The sequence below is a fragment of the Pipra filicauda genome, unplaced genomic scaffold (assembly GCF_003945595.2).
Source record: "Pipra filicauda isolate LSUMZ 115617 unplaced genomic scaffold, ASM394559v2 scaffold101_size5749837_pilon, whole genome shotgun sequence".
Lineage (NCBI taxonomy): Eukaryota > Metazoa > Chordata > Aves > Passeriformes > Pipridae > Pipra > Pipra filicauda.
The window spans coordinates 4,154,752-4,172,420 of NW_024103452.1; the positions used below are offsets into that span (position 1 = coordinate 4,154,752).

Consider the following 17,669-nt stretch of genomic DNA (forward strand, 5'->3'; position numbering starts at 1 on the left):
AGCATCTACGAAGCAACAGAAAAATTCTTATATTACCTGGATTTCTCTAAGGTCTTTAACATAGTCTCCCATAACATCCCTCTTTCTAAATTAGAGAGAAGTGAATTTGCTGGGTGGACTGTTCAGTGGATGAGGAATTTCCTGAATGGCTGCATCCAGAGTGCAGTGGTCAACGGCTCAGTGTTCCAACAGACAAATGGTGTCCCTCAGGGTCCATATTGGGACCAGTGCTATTCAATATCTTCATCAATGACATAGACATCAAGTGCACTCTCAGCAGGTTTCCAACACCACCCAGTTGAGTGATGCAGCTGATGCATTTGAAGGATGGGATACCATCCAGAGGGACCTGGACAAGAGCACAAAGTAGGCCCATGAGTTTCAACAAGATTGAGTGTGAGTTCCTGCACAGGGGTCAGGGCAACCCCAGTATAAATACAGGCTGGGGGATAAAGGGAATGAGAGTAGTCCTGCTGAGACAGACTTGGGGGTATTGGTGGATGAAAGGCTGGATGTGAGCTGACAATGTGTGATTACAGCCGACTGTGCTGCATCACAGGAAGCTTGGCCAGTAGTTCATGGAGGTGATTCTGCCCCTCCACTCTGCTCTTGTGAGATCCCACCTGGAATACAGGTCTGAAGTCCTCAGAACAGGAATTACATGGACCTGTAGGACTACAAAAGTGAGCAGAAGGGTGGAGCAGCTCTCTGAGGGTTGGTGTTGCTCAGCCTGGAGAAGAGAAGGCTCCAGGGAGACCTTAAAGCAGCCTTTCATTACTTATGGGGGGCTTATACATTTTAGCAAGGCCTGTTGCAATAGGACAAGGGGTAACGGCTTTAAACTAAAAGAAAGTAGATTCAGACTAGACATAAGGAGAAAACATTTTTATGGTGAGACTGGTAAACACTGGAAGAGGTTGCCCAGAGGCACTGTAGATGCCCCATCTCTGGATAAAATCAAGGTCAGATTGGATAGGGCTATGACTAACCTGATCTAATTGAACATGTTCCTGCTTATTGCAAGAGGGTTGGTCTAGATAACCTTTAAAGGTCCCTTCTAGCCCACAGTCTTCTCTGATTATGAATACTTCCACCTGTTGTCAAATGGCACAACTTTCCAGATGGCTAAAACAGCAGGGTTTGTGGTTAAGGTCATATCTATGTGATGAAAACCAACAAACACCAGCTGACTCCCTGTGAAGCAACCTGCAAACTGATATCTGAGTGAGTATCGTGTAAATTATGCCTAGAATTAGGGTCAGTCAGGTCAGGTATTTCACCACTTTTTCAGATTTAATGTAATACTGTTGCATAACACTGCACCATATGACAGTTGGCCATTCAGAGGTATCCAATGCATTGCCCGTTACTGTTGTAGTCATGTCCTGAAGTGTCCATTGATGCTGGAGCACACTACAGGATTACATTGCTTGCCTCAGTTTTCAAGGTGACAATCTGGCCTGGTAAATCAGCTTAGTCATAGGCTTGTGACAACTAGTATACGTCTTTTCATTCAGAGTTCTGCTTAAAGAAAGGCCTTTTCTACCTTAAAAGATTTCACTTAGCAAAGGCAATTAACTTAAGTTGGTCTGGAGATTTTTACTATGGGATAGCTAGTGTTATTCTAATATTGTCATCGGGATTTTATAAGCATTTCACAACTCCTACAAGACCCATGTTAAGTATTTCCCCATATTTCAGTGGAATTGATTATTTTTTGCTTACTCTAAAAAGTATTTTTCATTCCATCGTTCCGCACTACAGATGCTGCAACAATACGAACAAAACCACTTCCTTGTCTTTAACGTCATTACAGTTTTAAGATTTTTTGCGTCACCTCTGATGTGCATCAACAAATTTCTCACAGTGATCTAGCAGTCACAGCTTTTTTTCACTCTAGAGAGGTGTGTGAACAGGAGGACTGATAGCTACCTGATCACAAACCCCAGCAATACAATCACATGGGCTGGTTTTACTGTCTTCCACAGCGCAATTCTTAGCCCACAGCACTAATTGTGGACAATCCATCCCACTAAAAAGACAGTGACAGAACAGGGTGGAAAGCAACTCAACCCACATATCACCTCGTGTTTCCAACTCCGTGCATCTCTGGCAGTGCTCTAGACTTTCTTTATGTTTTAACTGGTTGCCTGAAAATTCCCTCTGTGGTTATCCTCGGTCATGTGAAATGCTCACAAGCTTGTCCTTGCACAGCAGATGCTTCTGTTCAACCCTGAGCACAATAGTGACTGAGGCTTAGGTGGAAAACCATTTACCTCCCAGAGGAGGAAGCAGTAGTAGTCATAGTGGTATTTTGCACATCAAAGGGATTAAAGCACTTAGCAGAGGATTAGAAACCTGATTCTAGAGCCTTCTGAGCCTACTATCTCCCAAATCCAGCACAATGTACCAGCCATGCCGGAGGAGGAAACCCCCTGATTTCTCTAGGCATTTCAGATTGCCTTTGTTAGTGGTTTACTGAGCTTCTCCCAGATGATTGCCCCTGTGACTGTTTACCACATTACTGTCCCCTGCCCTCCGCTCAAAGTCATAAAAATGGAACATAGCGTTATACTCAAAAATTTATTATGGACAAAAGGAAAGACACTATATAGAAAGAGATAAGAATTGATTGTTAGTTTAAACAATCACATTGTACAACTTATCTAACCCAAAAACCACCATGAATAATAGCTCTACAAAACTACCCTAGGATCTAATAATGTTATTTGACATATTTGTTTATCCAATATTCCTCTATTTCCTAGGGTTGAAACCTACAGTCTTCCTCAAACAGAAAGATGAGTAACTAGAACAAGTTGTGAGCAACCTGAGATCCTTGCTGGGAGTATGATGTTCACAGTTGTGGGAGTTTCTTCCTTTTCTATCCTGTGGTATACTTGGAGCTATATTTATATGTCTTCTTATCACACTCTGCCTCCTTCTCACTGCTTCCCTGCTGAAGTCTGATCGTTACCCTCTTCGGCCTCAATTGACATCAAGGGCTGCTACTTGCATAGCACTGCTGCCTCAGGTTAAACAGACCTTTACCTTATTCATGGTGTTCACAGAACTGCTGCTCACGCAGAGGTGAGGCAATAGTCACTTGGCCATTGGGCTCTGATTAAGGCAATCTGAAACCATGCCAAGACAAACCCACACATGTGCTGACACCCTGCACTGTCAACTCAGTCCAACACCTTTGGCCTTTTACCAATAATGGAAAATTCATGTTTTCAGAGCTACAGCAGCAAACATTCTGACCTTCTGCCCTTCTCTTTCCTCCTCCTTCTTCTACTTAAAATATAACCTCCATTTATTAAGTGCAGTTTTCTCCATATGTGCAGTTCTGGAAAAAAATATCTACTTATGCTAAGTTGCTCTACCTCACAATTTCTAAATTACAAATTTGGAGAAGACAGCCAGGATTCTATCAGGGGCACTTTGTTATGCCAAGGAAACAAACTATGTATTTTAAAATAAAAGTATAGAGCTCAAATCTTCGTTTATTCCTTCAGCTGAGCAGATGTGGTGGAAAAGTAGGGCGGCAGTTTTAGTTACAACTGTACTTAAAATTTATTTTCCTAGTTGGTATTCTGAGCATAACAAAAAAAAAATGCTAAGGGAAATTGAACATCTATACTGGTTGAAGGTTAGTTCTGTATCTTATAATAATCCTTTCTGACTTAAATATTTAAATTTGAAAATTTATCTAATGCAGTATTGTCTTTCTTCTGTTGAGATCATTGATGAAAGAGAGTGTACAAGCAACCTCTTTTATAGCCTCTCATATATATATATCTTTTTGATAATGCATTACTAGATTTCTCTCTTTATGGAGAGTAGACAAGAATGATAATTTCAAGTAGGTTACAAGTGTCTTACTAAGTCCTTTCCACAATGTGGTAAGCACTGGCTAATGCAAATAGAATTGTTCTTGGATAAAAAATTAGAAACAGATTTCTAAGACTGTTATTCTTTGTCCTCTCCACTCTTTGTAAAGATTGCAAATTGTGTAGCATTTTGATGCAAAATAGTCTCCAATTTTAATTTTATCATAATTCTGTAAGTATAGGAACATCTCTCTCTTTGGAGATATCTACAACTACCATCTAATCTAATAAAAATGGTTCTATTAAGAGAAAAATAATGTTAAAATGGTTCACTGATTTCACAAAATCAGTTTGATTACCCTTAAAATAATACAGGCTTAAGGAAACATTAATTTATAAGCAGAACAGAAAAAGAATTCTTTGTAACCTAAATGACCAGTTTAGGGGTTTGTTCATTGTTTGAAAACTAGTTGGAATTTATAAAATGAGTGTGCTCTAGAAGTCTTTGATATTTTATCATAAGAAATTGCAGAAGAGTTCAGGTAAATGTTAATATTGTATTAGATACACAAGGATCTCATCAAAGTGTTCTTAGAGCAATTAACTAGCTATCTATCTTGATAGTACCAGAAAAAAAAACCATCTTGTACATGTTCCCACTAAATATAACAGAAGGAGATATAATTGGCCACACTCATCTCTTAAAAATATTAACCACAATAGGAAGAAAAGCTAAAGAACTGAAAATCAGCACCGAAAGAACAACACAACTCCAGTCCTCCTAAGAGAGACATTTGTCAGCTGTTACCACTTTTCTCTGCTTAATTTAGCAAAAATTGTTATTTCAGGATGTCATGATTGCTGTAGAGTGGTTTATTATTTAAATCACTATGGTGTTTGAATGAAATACTCAGAATCTGAAGACCATATATTCACTGGATGCATACGTGATGTCAGATGTTTGTGAATTACAAGTAAGCAACAGAGATTGACACTGACTTGTAAAAAGATTCTGAATCCCTGATTGAACTACTGAATATCTTCAAAACCCAAAATTAAACTCTTACTCATCAAATTTCTGTAATATTCCTTGTAATCACGCAGTAAAAAATCTCATCTGGGTAAACTAAAACTGTGGCTCCAGGACAAGGGAAAAGGACTCTGACATCCTCTTGAAATACACCCATAGGAGCTGGAACCTTTCCTGCTGCTTTTGATTTATATATACAAAGTTTAACAGTAAAAAGCTTTACATATAAATCAACAATTAATAATACTTAAGGAAAACCCGGAAGATACCTTGGCTTTGGGCAGTGAAAAATTATACATAGAAATGTAGGATAAACATAGGAATATGTTTATTTCAAAAGAGTAATGTAGTTATTTTATTTCCTTCTTTGTTGCATTGCACACACAAGTTTACATTCTATTTATCTTTCCTGCAGTAGCATTATAAAAGTGTAACAGGCTTCTCATCCTTCCCCCAAGAAAAAAATGAATTTAAAGAATACATCCAATACTTCACATCTTAGGATTTTATATATTTGTACTTCATTTTTCACAAGCATATAGTGTACTTAGAGCCACCTCTCAAGGGAATAAGGCTTCCCTGGACCCCAGGAACAAGGGTAACTGTCCAGCAGAGCTGTTTTCCTTTGTATCATCTTCCCTGATATGTTTTTGGATGCCGAGACTGCACAAGCTCTCTAGACCCAACAATCCCCACTCTGCACTTTTGCTGAACTGTGGGGGTAAAACAGGGCTGGATGCCCAGGTAGTGAGGCTCTTCTACCTCTGGCTGAGCCCTGGGGTTTGCTCAGTCCTTCTGCCCGCAGCTGCTGAACGGATTTGGAAGTGAAATGATGTAGCTGCCCCTGAGCTAGGCTTAGTACTTCAGACACTTCTTTTGGAGTAGAAATCTCTCTTGCATAAGGCCAGCATTTCTTTAAAATCCAAGCTATTGGCTGCTTTTCTCATGCCTAACTTCCCTCCATACTATCTTCAAAAACAAAATAATTAATTGTAGTGCCATTAATGGTTAGGATTATCTCATATTTACTCTAAATTCTGAACTGGGAGCACTGAAAGTCTGTGCTTTGTGATTAGATTTAAACATTTACATGTCCATTAAACAATGCCTTATGCTTTCCAAAATTATATATTTATCCAGATATTGAAGTATACTTGAGTAATAACATCACAAGATGTGAGAAATTACTCATATATTCAGATATTGGCTCTAACTAGACATTAATAACATACCAATAATTTTGTATGTAAAGAAAAAATAAGAAATCTGATGCAATATCTCAGATATATGTACACATTTTTCAAAGACAACTTACGTGATATGAGTCAGTTATACAGAATCTACAGTGAAGGCAAATACATCTAAAATCAGGCTCAACCTCTAACTATTAGATTATTAACCTCCACTTTGCTGAAAAACTACTTTATCATAAACACCTCAGTCAATTTCTTACCACTAGGAATGAATTAAGATGGGAATTTTAAGAAATCTTGAGACCTCTTGGCCTTTAACTCTGTTATCTCTCTCAGACAGGAAAAGTGTTTACTGATTTCATATTTCCAAAAGAAAAAAATCAGTAAAATATCTAAATAAAACTGAAAATTAAATGTGAGATTTAAATATCAAAAATATTTATGTATGTCTTTTAAAACATCTGAGAGCTTTTATTAGACATTAACTGATCAATTATTATCAAATAATTTGCAGGTTAGAAAAGATAAGCATTCCTTCATAAAATATGTTGCTTTGCCTATACTCTGACTAGGATTTATTAAGATATACCAACACATTTTGAAATCTCTAGAATGGTTATGATTCTGTGTTTCTAACTTCTAAAATAGAATTAAGCATAAAAAAAAAGGTGCTATTTTCAATCTAACAACATATTGTATCTATATATAATAAATATTAACATATGAATAATATTTATTTACAGTAAATAAACACATTGATCTGTCTGTCCAAGACTTCCATTCAGAAAAAGGAATTAACCAAACACATAAAGAATAAAATAACACAGAATTAGTAACAAAATACTGAATTCATAATATTAAGATCACTAAAATGGAAGTATTATTCTAACGATGCAAGACTCTGCTCATTATGCATGTGAACTAAAATTGTTGCATTTCTATTATAGCAATCCCTCTTTAATCCTCAAAAGCACTCTACACAGCAGGGATATCACGGTGGACCATAATGGAGCTCCAGGATCTGCAATCCGTCCACCACTGGTGTGGTTCTCCAAGTCACCAGCGGCAGAGAGGTCTTCTTTGTAATTGTACCTGTTCAGGGACCATGTCTTCTCAAACACTGGATATTGCAAATCTGCCTTGGTAATCTATGTAGGAAATATTTCCTGCCTTCAGCATTCCACACACAAATCCCAAATGACGAAATGCTGAGGTGTGACTGACATTGTGCAACTTTACTGTAATGCAGGTGGTAATTCCTACATCATACACGATTTAAATGTCAAATCAAGGCTCATTCCATTCCCTTTTATAAACAAAAAGTATGTATCCTAATAGTTCAGCTGTTACTAGTTTTATTCAAATTTACATACAATATGTTTTATCGGCAGTGGGCTGCACTTCGGTTCTTTCTTTGTAGGACCTGACCTGACCGAAATAAGCTATGCTTTATATTGTGTACATATTGCTTTGTTGCTGAACAAAACCAGCTTGATGCATCCAAAGAATCACAGAAACTGCCTTTATCTCATCTAACTGCAGAGGGAACAAAGCAGGTGTCTATTCCTCAGTCAGTTATTTAGATTCCTACTACAGGGAATGAAGACCTAGATCTCATGTTAGTGGCCTAAAAGAGATGTCGGCAGAGGACCATCAGTGTTAAACCAGTGCCAATAGATATGCTCTGAGACATCTGCATGGTGGATCAGTCAGAAGACAGGCAAAATGCTCACAGGTATCTAGTCCTGGATGTCACTGTTTAGGCACCTGAACCAAGCCCCTATTCAATATGGTCAATAAAATTCAAAGCACTGTCCATCTCACCAAGTATAGGTGTCTACTTGAGGCAGTACTTGCTTGTTAAACTCCACACTGAGTACACTGAATAGCTCTTCCTTGACTGCAAAGGTCTCTTGCAGACACAATCACTACAAAGCTCAGTTTGACCAGAATTCCATCTCATTTGAAAAATATGTGTACATTTATGAAAGATAGTACCTATGGCAATGATAAAATGAAATACTACCTTGTTTCAGAATTGCAAACAATGCAAATGTTTCAATAAAAAAAAGAAAAAGTAACTATAGATATGTTTTGGCCAAATTATACATCTGTTTTGTGCACAAAGACTGTCCATATGAGCTAGTTGCCAATTACATTCTCCCTTGAAAATCTTTAATTTCACTTTACTGAATCCATAGATTCTCTTCCTGATATGTAATCTCTCCACCTGAGTTTTCCTCTCTCACAAGATAAAGGACTGTAGTATCTAGGTAACAGATTTTGAGAATGATGACCTGTCTGCCTCGTGACTTTCACACAAACTAACACTATATGTTATTTTGGGTTTCCTGTCCTCTGATGACTAAAATATAGGCCCAACTGATGGCCTCTACAGCAGCATATATACTGAAAGAATATTAAGAAAAATAATGACAATTAAATAATAAAAATTAAATAAATTTAATTTATAGGCTACTACTACAAGCAGTACAAAATTATTTATCTAAATCATCACGTAATGAAAACAAAAACACAAATTCCAGATCGATCAGATTTTGCATTGCTATGTTATTATTACTTTTCAAAACATTATTTCTTTGAAAAAGGAACCATAGAACTTTCATTGGTAAATAGTACAGAATTATTTTTAATGCATGGGCTTTTTCTACTAGCCCTATACAATCCAGAAAAAGTGTATTTTAGGTTAAATATCTCAGCAGTAATGACAGGAAAACAAAGCTTGAGAGGGAGGAAAAAAGGAAGAAATGTGGGAAGGACAATATGGTAAAAATGTGTTGTTTGTCGTTTTGTTTTGTTTTGTTTTTTTAATTATTTTTTTGGCAACCTAAAGTATTATAGGCTGGTTTAAATGTAACTGTGAGCTTTTTCTTCCCTTCATCTTTTATTACAGTGTGTTCCCAGATTTGAAGGATACCTTGTCATTTCAAATGACAGAAATTCCAATATATTTGTGTTTTATACCAACACTGTGAAAGGTTTTATTTTCACTGCGACATATAAAAAGACCAAACCCTGAAACCATAAGACTGCAAACAAAATAAAACAAACTTACGATTCTCAAGGTATGTTGCCTACTTATACACTCCATAATATAAATACTTATACAGCAGTTCTTTTTTGATATTAAATACTTTATTCCATAACTAAGACACAGCTCTCCTGTCTAGTATTTTATATATTTTTCATTTTATATTGTTTCATTTGTCTTTCACAGCCAGATGGATCTTCCTTTTTTTCTACAACATGCTTACATGTCCTTAAGTGTGCTGCTGAATTATGAGCAAAATCAAGCACAATTTTATGGTTTTTAAAAAAATAAACTACCATAAATTAATACCTGAGCATCAGACTGCTTGTTTGGGGCTAACTGTTACATCAAATATTTTCTGAAGTTACTTCTCTAAGCCCAAAAGGGTAAGGTTATGTGTGGATCCCAGTTAGGAATCAATTCACCTTTTCTTATCGTCATCTGTTCTAAATTCCTGCCTGTGAGTAAACTTGAAAGTGGTTTTCAGCAAGTGAGCGCAGCAACCTCTTTATGCTTACTGGAAGTATAAGAATTGACATAGAAATACATTGGTATGAACTATTTACAGGGTGGACCAAGTCCGGCATCTGATTGTTTTCTCCATTCCCCAAGATGGAAAGTGCATTTAAGTGATTTTGGATATCCACTGATAAGTCATTCGACGTAATTTCTAAAATGAAGCAGTCATAGTGAGAAAGTTCTCTGAGCAAATGTGATGGACTGTGCTGTGCCTCAAAAAAGATTGTCTTTATTTCTGGGAAAAAAAAAAAACAAACAAACAAGACATATCTGATTGTTACCTAATGCCTACTTATCCAATTTCTTATGTAAAAGGAAAGATCATGTTCCAAGAAGTAAAGAAAATGAGGACCTGACAAGATGCATTAGAACTGTCCTCCCTTCCACCAGAACAAAGGAGGAGTTCCATGAATGATGAGCACTTTAGTTTGCAAAGGATAAATCCATTGATCAATTGGAACATGATTTATTAAGTTTTCAGAGCTTGATAATAATACAATGCAGAAATGTCACATCGTATTACTCTTATGCAGTAAAAGGAAGCTGAGCATTTTGCTTAGACTATTGTCTTTCAGTAAAAAACTACTTTTGGGCAGTAGAAGACAGTAGCTTTCAAAGAAAGCTATAATTAGTTCTAAAGAGAATCTTCTGGAGGACCTCTGAGCAGAGGATTTGCTATTTCTGTTAAAAAATATTATGAAGGCATTTAGAGGGAAAAACAAACTAAAAAAAATCAGGTAAAGATTACAGAAGACTATGCAACAGCTATTATGAAATATTTTCAAAACAGTAATATAGAAAATTAATAAGTTAGAGATGACAGCATTCATATCAAAATGAACAGGCAAAAATAAAACTGATATTTCTAAGAGAAATTTCATAAAAATACTTACCTCTCCTTCAAAATACTCCAATCTCATAAACACATCTTCCATTATTAATATCAATGGGTTTTAAAAGGTTAGGTATTTGTGTTTTGGTTGGGATATTTTATCGATAATTTTGCAAATTTTGTACTGAAGTTTACTGAGTAAAATTCCTCTACACGTATTACAACAACCAGAAAGGAGGTTGTAGCAAGGTGGGGGTCAATCTTGTCTCCCAGGTAACAAGTCCTAGAGAAAGAGGAAATGTCCTAAAGTTGCACCAGGGGAGATTTACATTGGATATTAGGAAAAATTTCTTCAGCAAAAGGTTTGCCAAGCACTGGAACAGGCTGCTCAGGGAAGTGGTTGAGCCACTATCCCTGGAGATTATTCAAAAGACATGTAGATGTGGCACCTGGGGACATGGTTTAGTGGCGAACTTGGCAGTGACAGGGTAACAGTTGGTTTCAATGAGCTCAGAGGTATTTTCCAACCCAAATGGTTTTATGAGTCTATAACTCTACTAGGAAGCCCAACCTGAATTCCACTGTACTTCAGTCACTAATAGCCCTTCTTTTTTCCCTCTGAACCAAGATCCCACTCATTTCTATTAATGTAATCAGATGAGGTTCATCACCTACGCATTCATTCAGATATAGTTTAGATTAGCATCTTCTGCCTTCCTTTCAGCAGATCTCTCAGCAAATCAGTGCTGACCAGTGAGAAACAGCTGAGGGACAGGGCTTGTTCAGCATAGAGCAGAGACAGGTTCTGGGGAAGGTAACAGCAATCCCCCAGTACCTGCAAGGAAATTATTGGGAAGATGTTACCAGGCTCCTCACAGCAGAGCATGGTGAGAAAGTGAGGGGCAGTAAGCATAAGCTGAAAGAGGAGAGGTTCAGGCTGGATGTAGAGAGAATTTTTTTCCTCAAGAATGCCAGGGAGTGGCACAGACTGCCCAGAAAGGTTGTGCATGCCTGGAGGTTTTCCAGACTGACTGGATAAAGCCTTTAGCAGCCTGGTCTGATCTCACAGCTGACCCTGCTATAAGCAAGAGCTTGAACCAGATGAAACTCTGAGGTTCCATTCAATACAAATTATGCTATGATTTCAATTGGTGAATTATCATTGTGACAGGCTTAACACATATTTCTGAGTCCATAAAACTGAAGAAAAAAACCATCTCATTAAAAAAAGTAAGTGCAATCTCATCTAAGATGTTTGTTTCTGAACAAGATATTTCTGATGTACATTTTGACATGTAAGCCCAGAAATAGCTGAATGAATCAGCACCATGTGTTTTTGCAACACATTAACACAGGGCCACATATTGAAATCCACTAAATAATAATAATAAAATATGCACAGCATGAAATTCTCCTAACAGTGACTTTTCCTCCTTTTGTATTTTAGAAAGGTCTACGATGGCTGGAGATTGCAAGACCAACTGGCTCCTTATAGAAGCTAAATTATATAAGAAACTGTTCTAGAGCCCCTGATCTATTTCATAATACAAGATTTCTTAAAACTAAAAAAAAAAAAAAGGTAAACAACAAAAAAAACCCCAACGCTTCAATTTTCACATATTGTAGATCACTCATAGCAATTCTAAGAGCCTGACAGTAATCAATGGTGTAGACAATTGAGTCACTCAGTGGATTACAACATATTCAGGACTTAGAGATTCTCTTGCAGCAAATCCACTTTCTTGATGCAGGGATGTGAGACTATCCCATTAATTACAACCTTAAAAATAATGCTATGCTGAATATCTTCTTTTGCAAATTTCTATAATTATTTATTGCAAACTTTAATCAGGTAAGAATTCTGAAAGCTTCTGAATGATGAAAGCTAAATGAATGCCCCACTGAAGACCAAAATATGCACTATAAAATGAGACATTCTGGGGAGGAACCAGTGTTTTCAGCAAGCAAACACAAGAATTCAAAAGTAAAACATGTTAGGAAAAAAAAAAAAAGCAGTGAGCAAAATTGAATAGACCAGTCTCTTCACTGCTACATGCCCTGTACAAAATGGAACCATATTTGGGAAAATCCATTGATTTGGCAGCACTTTACATGTACTTGGCATTCACATCATAGAGGTATAACTGATTAAACAGAGAGTGAGTGAACAGGCTACAGCAGCAGTCCAGCAGTCAATTTTTCATTTCACAGTATTTGTGAACAAGCTGCAAGAGGACTAACTTTCCAGAAAGCCATGCTAACAGAACTCTAAGCTTTAGAAGTTTGAAAGACTTTATTTTTTTTAATTTCAATACTGGTTTGAAAGACTGGTATTAAATTAACATCATAAAGATATTATGGTCGAACTAGGATTCAACTCCTTAATATATAAAATAATTCAGAAATGTTTAAGTTTCTAAAACAGAATCTCTATTGTTGTGGAACTGTTTACACAGTTTAAGGACCCCTTATTTTTTCAGCCAGGACATCCATAAAGACTACAGTCTGTCTAAAAAATAATATGTATACTGAAACTTACTTAGAACAGGGACTCTCAAAGACATGAGATATAATAAGGAATAAAAAGAACAGAGAAGAGAATATAATGTCACAATAAAATGACTTAAAATTTAAGATTTTTAATAAACTATGATCTGTATTTTTCCCAGAGATGGATTTCCAAACATAAATTTTTCTTCTTTTATGACAAAAACCTTAAAATAGACAGAAACATTGGTGCTAATGGGAAAATAGGAATCTCCAGGAGTAGAAATCTTGTTAAAGATGCCTTCCTATCAGCCATGGTAAGAGTGAAGAAGACTCACCCTCCTTAGATACAACTCTGATCAAACATAGCACAAGTCTCCAAGTTGTAGCCCTGTATACGAGATTTTTAAAAGTGAGAATAATTTTGATATTGTAGCTACTAAATTTTTGTATATATTTAAAAATCCCATCTCTTTCAGAGGAGAAGGAGCACTCTATCCACAAATTGTCTAACTGTGTTTTTTTTTAGAACTTATGTTCTAAAAAACATCATGTTTCTAAAAAACATTATGTTCTCCTTCTGTGAAGGATTTACAGTTTCATAATTAAATGTAAACAAAGAAAAAAAACCCTTAATTTTACACTTCTTGCCTAATTATTTACTTTGTCGTTCCCCGATAGGTTCTGAGTAGAATCATTGCTTAGTTTGTGTTCTCACATCATTTGTGATTTTACATAACTGCCATAACAGTTATGAACAGTCTTTTTTCCAAGACAAAACATTCTAGTGGATTTAATCTGGTTTTGCACAGAAGTATTCCCATACTTTTGAGTCACCAGGACCATTTCCTTACAGGTCCTAAAATAACCTTTCTTTGAGACTGGGAATAATTCTAGAAGAAATGAAGATATGGATGCAATATGAAATTGTAGAGAAGCATAATGCATTTTGGGTTCTTCATTCCTCTCCTAGAAAATTCTATTTCATCTTTTGACTCCTGAAAGCAGAGTTTACTTTTTCAAAGAGGCCTCTGTGAGGACGCTGAGATAATTTCTCCTCTGACAAAAATTAAGCAAAAGCTCATCATTTGTTGGTGGTAGGAATACACAAGCAAACACACAGAGGTAATGAATTGACTGAGGATATTTCACTCACAGAAAAACCTAATTGAATCTGTGATTTTACCTCCCATTCACTCAGTATTCTCATATCCTTCAACTGTCTTTCTCCTTTAGCTTCAAAGAAAAGTCTTCTGCAATGTTTTGTAGTGCCTGAAAACTTTAGCAACTCATTCTTCACACCATATGCAAGTCATTTGTGCGTGGACATAAGCTTGAGAGAACCAACTGGCAGCCTCTCTGAACTGAGAAAAAAGGGTTATTTATTTCAACATTTTTATTTTTCCTGTCACCTAACTCCCTTCTTATCTAGCAGCAGGAATATTACATTGAGAGATGTATCATGGGTCATATTTAGAGGAAAAACTAAACCTGAGTTCCATTTTTAGATGGTCTGTTGTGGCATTAAATTACATGCAAATGTATATTTGGTGACTCATGCTCAAAAGCAGAACACAGTGGCTTTGATACCTCAGTCAGTGAAAAGGGTATTTTGCTCACCTTATTTGTACGCTCAGCACTGACTGTGCTGAGCTTAGCTAAAGGTTCTTACCTGTGACATTACTGATTTTACACAATAAAAAACTAACCTGAAGCTGAAGACATGGCATAGGGCTAATTAAATAAATAAAAGAAATACTTACTGTGGTCTTTTAACTATATCTACTCTTACATACTCTCCTCTCACAGACTGAAAACTCCTACAACCTAAAGTAGTATAATTTGCCATTTGTACTTGCTCCTCTTGAATTGCTTAATCTTTGATAAAGATAAATTTACATTTTACAAATTGTCAATTCACATTTTCAACCGCATTTCATTAAGGTGTTTTGAAGAGTAAGGTTCAGTTTGGAAAAAAAAATGTTGACACAAAGCTTGAATAATACCTTAATCTGCTTCTGTGACTAGAGTTACAGAAGGTAATAAATGTGCTATATGCAAAACCATATAAACTGAAAAAATTCATATAAAAAGCATATAAGGTGACAAAAGTCACTCTCCTGTAGGATTCCTTCTGTGTTATCTGGTTTCCTAGACATGTACTTAAATTTTTCACAGACAAGTATGCTTCTACCTCTCCTAAACACTGTGACCACAGCTTTACTAAGACTAATCAGAGACAAGAAAGTAGATGCTTCCCTCTCACCCTGACAGTGATAGGGAAAAATGGTACTGCCTGTACAAAGAGAGGCTGACCAGCCACTATGGCCAATCACTTATTTAAACTAATCACATCCGTATGGCACCTGCTGCAGGAATTAATTTTACTTTCTTCACTTCTGCTACAAAAAATAATTGTCCTACATTCCCATTTGATAGCTAGCATTTTCATATAAAATTAATAAAATGAAGGTGCTTTAGGACCATATTTTGCATGTTTGAATGCATAAAAATAGAGTAAAAGAGAAACTTGCAACTAATGCCATGTCCTCCCCATGCAGTTGTACCTGTCAGGATGTTTGAACAGGTTGTTTGCAATGCTCTAAACAAAAAACTTAACTAAGACCTCAGTTTAGCTATCTGAATAGTCAAAGGATTTAATTAATCTTATAAGCTTAGTCATAGTCTCAACATGACTTTAAATCTGATGTCATCTGCTAAACTGGAAAAAGAAATTACTAGACAAGAAGAACATCTGACTTGAAAGATATACAATGTTCCTCTTCAATATACCCCTAAAAATATGGCTACATCAGAAATGCAGAAAAAAACTAATGCCACCATGAAAAGCTGTTTAATTCATCAATTAGTCCAACAAGCAAGCACTATACTGTCAAACGATTGTTTTGTTAGACCAGTCCCAGCAATAGAGGAACCTTGAAGATGGATAATTTCTCCTGGGATTACATAGGGAAGAGATTATCAGAGTATGATCCTGTTGCTACCTTTTATTAAAAAAAAATATCATCTGTTAGCTACCAAGTTTTATGTAGTTAGGTGAGCATCATTTTCAGTATGATCTCTCTTTTTAATTCACACACAGTAATATAGTCCTTCATACTAAGATAAGCAAATAAACTGCAGAGATTTTTGTCCTTGATCATGCCTCAAAGAACCATCTCTGTTTCTCCAAAGGAAATTAAAACAAGCTTTCTGACATTTTAGCTTTTAGGATGGGCAATTTATATTTGCAATTATGATCAAAGACTGCATTTCCTTTCCCGTGAAGAGCAGACAATTGCTCTCCTACAACTCAAGCTCATTAACACTTCCTCAGAACTCAGAGCCAGACTGTGGAACCGATGCATGGATAATAGTGCAGCTCAACAGGAAAGTGCTTGTCTGAAGGGTGTATACGACTTACTGGTATGACTTCCAAGCATTTCACAGTCTTTATTCTGACAAGAGAAGTGTCACATTTTCTCTGGACAGCACCGGAGCAGACTGAGGTTTTATAAGAATGCATTGATAAAGACTGGTGTAAGAGAAAAGCTGAGGGGAGACCAAGTCTAACCAAAATGCATAAAATAACATCGGCAGGTGGTTACACTCCACTTCACCCTCTCATCAGGCAAGCACACAATAGAACTTTTCACTGATTTGCAGCTTCTCGAGGCCAGGAAACAGGCAATTAATTTAACCCAGTGCAGTTTTACCTTCAATGCTTCCTAAAATCTCCTCAGAACATAAGCTGTGCCAATTAGTGTACTTGAGACACTGGATGAGAAGATATAAACACTGAAGTAGTCGAGAACTTAAGTGGTCATAAAGAAATATGCAAAAAGACTTCTGATTTACAACATCTGCTTTATCAAGCCTCTCCTTTTTTAATTTATTTTCATTCCTTTTTCAGTCTCTGATATTTTCCTTTATAAGATGCAATCAGCTGCAGGCAGATGTTGGCAGTTTTCCAGAAAAGTCTGGATAAAGCCATGAATAACCCGGTCTGATCCTGCTCTGAGAAGGAGATTGGACAATAAAACTTCTTGAGGTGTCTTCCAACCTAATGTATTCACATGAAAAAGAATATAGCACTTCATAGGAGGTATTGTTTCTGCCTCTACTGAGAAAAAGTCATAAAACCAAATAATCATTACTGTTGTGTGGGTCAGACAATTCATTGAATCAAGGTTATCATATAAACTAAATTGTGACTATGAAGAAGGCAGTGCTTTAATCGCGCTTTCAAAGACATCATTATTCAGCTACAGCACAAGTGAAAGTAGTGTTTATCACCAGAGGAAAAGTGATAGCAGTGTTCAAAACAAGTTATTTTATCTATATACTGAATGGAAGATATTAATAACAAAGAAGCCTTAATCACTGAAAGACTCTTTTTTAAAATGGAGTTTCATGGTGCATATTCAAGGCTACTGTCACACAGAATTGCTAGCAAGTGACAGCGAGATCTTCAGAGTAAGATTCACAACGGCCCACATGAAAAGATAAAGCTGCTTAAAGAAGGCACTGGATCAAGCTAGGTTTTCCTAAAATCCTACAGGCAAATACCTAATTCTAGGCTTTAGGAAGCAGCAACACTTTGCCAGAAGCAGTAGAAAAACAAGAGTAATATATATTAGGTCTAAATAAACATTGCAGTATTTTAGATAGCATGACAAGGGGCTAACAGATTTACACTTGCACTGCCTGTGCTATGAGCCAT

General features: G+C 36.4%; 1 protein-coding gene across 11 annotated transcripts in view; it reads right to left on the reverse strand.

Annotated features, from left to right (window-relative positions):
• Positions 1-17,669, reverse strand: part of PCLO (piccolo presynaptic cytomatrix protein) — a 340,916-nt gene that overhangs the window by 261,287 nt on the left and 61,960 nt on the right. The gene's annotated exons all lie outside the window — the stretch shown is intronic.